Source organism: Colossoma macropomum, unplaced genomic scaffold (genome assembly GCF_904425465.1).
Source record: "Colossoma macropomum unplaced genomic scaffold, Colossoma_macropomum, whole genome shotgun sequence".
NCBI lineage: Eukaryota > Metazoa > Chordata > Actinopteri > Characiformes > Serrasalmidae > Colossoma > Colossoma macropomum.
The window spans coordinates 81,140-87,139 of record NW_023494908.1 but is presented as its reverse complement, the minus strand read 5'-3'; the positions used below and the strand labels follow the sequence as shown (position 1 = coordinate 87,139).

Sequence of the window (6,000 nt, the reverse complement as noted above, 5' to 3'; positions counted from 1 at the left end):
CTGAGCTTCATGCTGTGTTTCTCTTCATGTATGAGTGGAACATTAGAACCTGTTTAATCTGACTGTACATGGATGATGTAGTTAATAATGAGACCATTAGAACAGCAGCACTGCTGTCTGTCTGGATTTCTGGATCATTTACAGTCTATTCAGTGTTTACTGACTTTACACATATAAACTCAAAGCACTGAGGATTTACACATCAGTATGAAGTTTTATACTCAAATACACGTTTGAAGAGTTTGATTTGACCTCAGATACACTTTTAATATAATGAGAGTAAAATGTGCTCCAACTGGTTTTCTCTTTCTAAAGAAAAGGAAGTTGTCAGATTATCATTCAGTCTGGACTGTGATTGAGTGTGTGTACAGGTGTGTGTACATATGTGTGATTTAATAAACCAGTCTGTAGTGAGAAACTACAGATCGTATTATCATAAATGAGCTGATGTGTGTCTCTGCTGTAGGACTGGAGATCCTGATAAAGACGGAGCTGAACTTTTCTACCTAAAGACTCTGAAAGACTCTGAACTCTGACCTCAGAAACAGGTAACTTTATTATTTCTGTTTTTACTGTTTGTGCATTTGACCTTCAGTGTGAAACAGACTTTCAAACCGGTTAGAGAGATGTTTTACACTTCTGATCGATGGATTCTTTTGTTGTGTTTCCTCAGTTATGTAATGTTTCACACTGTGTTTCTTTGCTCTTTGTACGGTTGCTGAATGTTCAGTGCTGAGTCTGTGTAAGCTTTAATAAGAAGACTGCACATTTGTTAGAGATCTTCTGTGATGGTGGAAGGGAAATATAAACTTTAATATATTTTAAAATGACGTTTTGTAGAATATCAGTGGTTTGCATCAGCACAAGTAGAGCTGAAACTACTGACCAGAAAACATTGTTGACCCCTTTAAAGTGACAGTCACTGCCGCAGGTGGTTTTCAGTAGTGCTGCAGTTGTTTAGACATGCAGTGCTTTCAACTGACGAAGAAATATTAAAACCTACATGATTCGCGTCCTTTTTTGGAGTGAGCAATCCCATTATTCTGTTCAGTGAATCATTAGCATTTGGAGAACTTGATGGACAAAATCACTGCAGCACATTTACAACTTTTACTGCAGCTAAAGGTTCTTTCAGATTGAAATGCTGTCCAACAAGACTCATACCAATGCCTGTAACCACAAGGAAAGTGTCTCTCTCTCTCTCTCTCTCTCTCTCTCTCTCTCTCTCACTCACTTACACACTCAAACACACACACACACACACACACACACACACACACACACTCTCTCTCTCTCTCTCTCACTCACTTACACACTCAAACACACACACACACACTCTCTCTCTCTCTCTCTCACTTACACACAGAAACACACACTCTCTGTCTCTCTCTCTCTCACTTACACACACACACTCTCTCTCTCTCTCTTTCTCTTCCACACTCACTGAGACACACACACACTCTATCTTTCTCTCTCTCACACACACACTGACACACACACAGATCATCGCTGATCAAACTACTGACCACACAGCACTGCTGATCAAACAACTGACCACACAGCATCGCTGATCAAACTACAGACCACACAGCATCGCTGATCAAACTACTGACCACACAGCATCGCTGATCAAACTACAGACCACACAGCATCGCTGATCAAAGAACTGACCATGCAGCACTGCAGATGAAACTACTGACCACACAGCACTGCAGATGAAACTACTGACCACACAGCATTGCTGATCAAACTACAGACCACACTGCACTGCTGATCAGACTACAGACCACACAGCATTGCTGATCAAAGTACTGACCACACAGCACTGCTGATCAAACTACTGACCACACAGCGCTGCTGATCAAGCTACTGACCACACAGCACAGCAGATCAAACTACTGAACACACAGCACTACAGATCAAACTACTGAACACACAGCACTGCTGACTAAACAACTGAACACACAGCACTGAAACAAATGAGTACACAGCACTGCTGACTAAACTGGAATATACTTTTTGTGGAACTCTGAAGTTACGCAGTTATTTGTGGAAAAGCAGAGCTCTCTCTCTCTCTCTCTCTCTCTGTCTCTCTGCGCGGGTGTGAGCGGTAGAGTGAGCGGAGCGCGGTGAGCGTGAGTGCGAGTGGTTGGCGTTTTGCCAAACTTCTTTTCTCTGTTGTTGTGTCGTTGTCCGTCTGTATCTGTAGTTTGTTTGAGTGAGTGAGTGTGTGTGTGTGAGTGAGGTGTGGTAGGGTGTGTGCGGGGCGTCTGTTACCGGCGATTTGCTGGGAGCATGGCGTCCCAAAGCCCCAGGCTGTATGAAAGCCTGTCTCGCCGGCATGGTGTGAAAGTAGAGTGCCGCGCGAGTGTGGAGGAGTGCTGTTTGGCGGCGGGGAGCGTCGTTGGGTACAATAATGTTGTGTCTGCTTCGCGCATGAACAGCGCTGTGGTGATGTTTCTGTCCACTGTGGACAAAGCCAACGAACTGGTGCAGAGTGGACTTGTGATTAATGATCAGTTCGTGTCTGTTCTGCCCCTCAGTACTCCCTCCAAAAAGATCATTCTGTCCAACGTCCCCCCGTTTATCTCTGACGAGCTGATCGCTCAGGAGCTGTCCCGGTTTGGGAAACTTGTCTCCCCCATAAAAAAGATCCCCCTCGGCTGTAAATCGCCCCTGGTGAAGCACCTGCTGTCGTTCAGGAGGTTGGTGTTCATGGTGCTGAGAGATGGTGAGGACGAGCTGGACCTGGTGCTGAAGTTCAGAGTGGAGGGGTTTGAGTACACGGTGTTTGTGTCATCTGACACCAACATGAAGTGCTTCAGGTGCGGCCAGACCGGACATCTCGTCCGAGCCTGCCCTGAAAAACTCGGTGCTAACGCGAATGATGCCGGGAGCGCGGAGCGGCCGGGGCCTGCCGCGGCTGAGCCCGCGGTGGCCGTCCCCCCTGCGGCTGCTGCTCGGCCGGCTGCGCTGGACCCGGCACCTGCGGGGGAAGAGCCGGCTGTGGCCGTGCCGGCCTCGGAAATGTCTGCTGGGGTTGCGCCGACCGCGGACGAGCCTTGCCCGGCGGCGCTAACCGCGGAGGAGCCCGCTGTGGACGAGCCTGGTGGTGAGGAGCAGGAGTGGGGGATTCCTGACCCGGGGGAGCAAGATAACCAGGTAAGGGACAGCGGGACTGAGGTCAGTCTAGCTGGTACAGCAGTGGAGGCTGCAGTGGAGGTGGAAATGGTAGAGGAGACTGTTTTTAAAGTTCCTAATAAAAGAAAGAAGCGGAACCGAGGGAAGGGGACTAAACAGGCCAAAACAGACAGCAGTGCAGTGAATGAGGTGGAGTCTGAGAGCGAAGGCTCTCTGTCTGACTCGGGCTGGTCGGTGTGCTCGCAGGAAGAGAACATGGCTGTACTCTATACTGTTGATGATATAAGAAAGTTCTTGCGGGTCACTAAAGGCCAAAAGGGTGTACGTGTTGAAGAGCATTTCCCAAACAGTTCACAGTTCATTCATGACGTCAGGCATTTTAGGAGGGAAGGGTCCCTCACCGCTTTAGAAGTCTACAGGCTGAAGAAGATCCTGACCAGACTTAATAAAGTGAGCACTGAGGATGAGATCTGACACTTCCTGCCCTCCCTGGTTCAGAATGGCCTCTGTTTTTAGTGTTTTTTATCTATTTTATTTTTTAATGGGTGATGTCAGAGTGGCGAGTCTGAACATTAATGGGGCGAGAGACTGTGGAAAAAGAGCAAAGCTATATGAGTTGGTGAAGCAGAAGAGACTTGATGTAATATTTGTACAGGAAATGCATAGTGACGTCAGTAACGCTGCAGACTGGGCTAAAGAGTGGGAGGGGCTTGCCTTTTTAAGTCATAACTCTTCTTCCAGTGGTGGGGTGGCTGTTCTTTTATCACAGAATTTTACTCCTTATTCTTATTCAGTGGATGAAATTTTAAATGGCAGACTTTTAAAAGTGACAGCGTGTTTTGAGAACACTGTTTTTGTTTTTATTTGTGTTTACGCCCCAACTGGGGGGTTGGACAGGATGTCCTTTTTGGAGACTCTGGACACCGTAATTGCAGGTTGTGGGTCTGATGAGTTTTTAATACTGGGTGGGGATTTTAACTGTACAGCAGACAGCATGGACAGGAACCACATGGAACCGCATGCTGCGTCCCGTAAGAGATTGTGTGAGATGCTGGAGACCCATGACTTGTGTGATGTCTGGAGGAACTTCCATGGAGGGCAGAGACAGTATACCTGGGCACATTCAAGAGATAACACACTCTCATTGGCAAGGCTGGATCGATTTTATGGTTTTAGGTATCAACTTTCTGCTTTTACACGCTGTCTTATCTCCCCAGTTGGTTTTTCAGATCATTGTATGGTCCAGTGCACAATGAGGAAATGTAACGTTAAGCCGCAGAGTGCATACTGGCATTTTAACACTGCGCTTTTACAGGATGCCAATTTTAGAGAGTCTTTTACTTTTTTTTGGGATGTTTTTAGCTCAATGAAAACATCTTTTAGCTCCCTGCTGCAGTGGTGGGACATAGCTAAAATACAAATTAAAGTATTCTGTCAGCAGTACACTCTAAATGTCACAAGGGACATAGCCAGATCTCTCAAAGCTCTGGAGACTGAAATAGTGGCGCTCCAGGGTTTAGCAGAGGCCACAGGAAATCGGGGGCATATTGAAGCTCTGAAAACTAAAAAGACTGCATTGGCTGACCTTTTAGGCATAACAGCACAGGGGGCGCTGGTCCACTCACATTTCCAGTGCGTATCGGAAATGGATGCTCCTTCAAAGTTCTTCTTCGGTCTCGAGCGCAGAAATGGACAGAAAAGGTTTATGTATGCTGTGCGTACAGAATCAGGGGATCTCTTATCTGAGCCTTCTGAAATTCGCCAGCAGACAATCAGCTTTTTCTCAAAGCTATACGAGAGCGAGTGGGCAGAGGCACGAGAGGTGGAGGAGGATTCTTCCGTGACCACAGCCAGCTCATGCGAGAGTCTGCTGCAGTGCTGGATGCCGATATCTCTCTGGGGGAGCTGTATGAGGCTCTTCAAGGCATGGAGAATGGTCGGGCGCCAGGTATTGATGGTCTCCCTGTTGAATTTTACAAAGCGTTTTGGTCAGTGTTGGGGCAGGATGTGCTGGATGTCCTCCAGAACAGCATAAGGGAAGGGAAGCTTCCGCTGAGCTGTCGGAGGGCCGTTCTAACCCTGCTACCCAAGTAGGGGGACCTAGCTGAACTGAAGAACTGGCGCCCCGTCTCTCTGTTGTGCACTGACTGCAAGCTGCTTTCAAAAACGTTAGCCTCGAGACTGGGGAAGGTGATGGAGCAGGTGGTTCACCTTGACCAGACGTACTGTGTGCCTGGAAGGTCGATTTTTGACAATGTATATCTAATTCATGATGTTTTGGAAGTCTCCAGACTATTGGGCTTAAAGACTGGTCTTATTTTTTTGGATCAGGAAAAGGCATTTGACCGGGTTGAACATGGCTATCTGTGGAAAGTTCTGGAGAACTTTGGTTTCAATCCAGGTTTTATAGCCATGATCAAGGTTTTGTACAGTGACATTGAGAGTGTACTCAAAGTTAATGGTGGTTTATGTGCTCCTTTTAAAGTGCACAGAGGTATTAGGCAGGGCTGTGCTCTGTCTGGCATGTTGTACTCTTTAGCTATTGAACCTCTGTTGTGCAAACTGAGAGACTGCATCTCCGGTTTGTCTATACCTGGCTGTTCTACTCCACTGTGTGTCTCAGCGTATGCAGACGACCTTGTTGTGATAGCAAGTACCCAGACTGATGTGGATGTTTTAGCTGGAATTTTAAATGATTTTAGGGTTTTATTGTCTGCAAAAGTAAACTGGACCAAGTGAAGCAGTTTTAGTTGGTGACTGGGATGGTGGGGAACCCGCGCTTCCAGATGGGTTGATGTGGAGAAGGGGTGGTTTTAAATATTTGGGGGTGTATCTGGGGGACAGTATCTGTAGTGCACA

At 47.0% G+C, this 6,000-nt stretch overlaps 1 protein-coding gene across 1 annotated transcript in view; it reads left to right on the top strand.

Annotated features, from left to right (window-relative positions):
- Positions 1-379: 379 nt before the first annotated feature.
- The window catches only part of LOC118800550, a 47,485-nt gene continuing 41,864 nt past the window's right edge, over positions 380-6,000 (top strand). The window contains exon 1 of the mRNA XM_036560814.1: positions 380-548. The gene's annotated coding sequence lies outside the window, so the exon portion shown is untranslated. The remainder of the gene's footprint in view (positions 549-6,000) is intronic.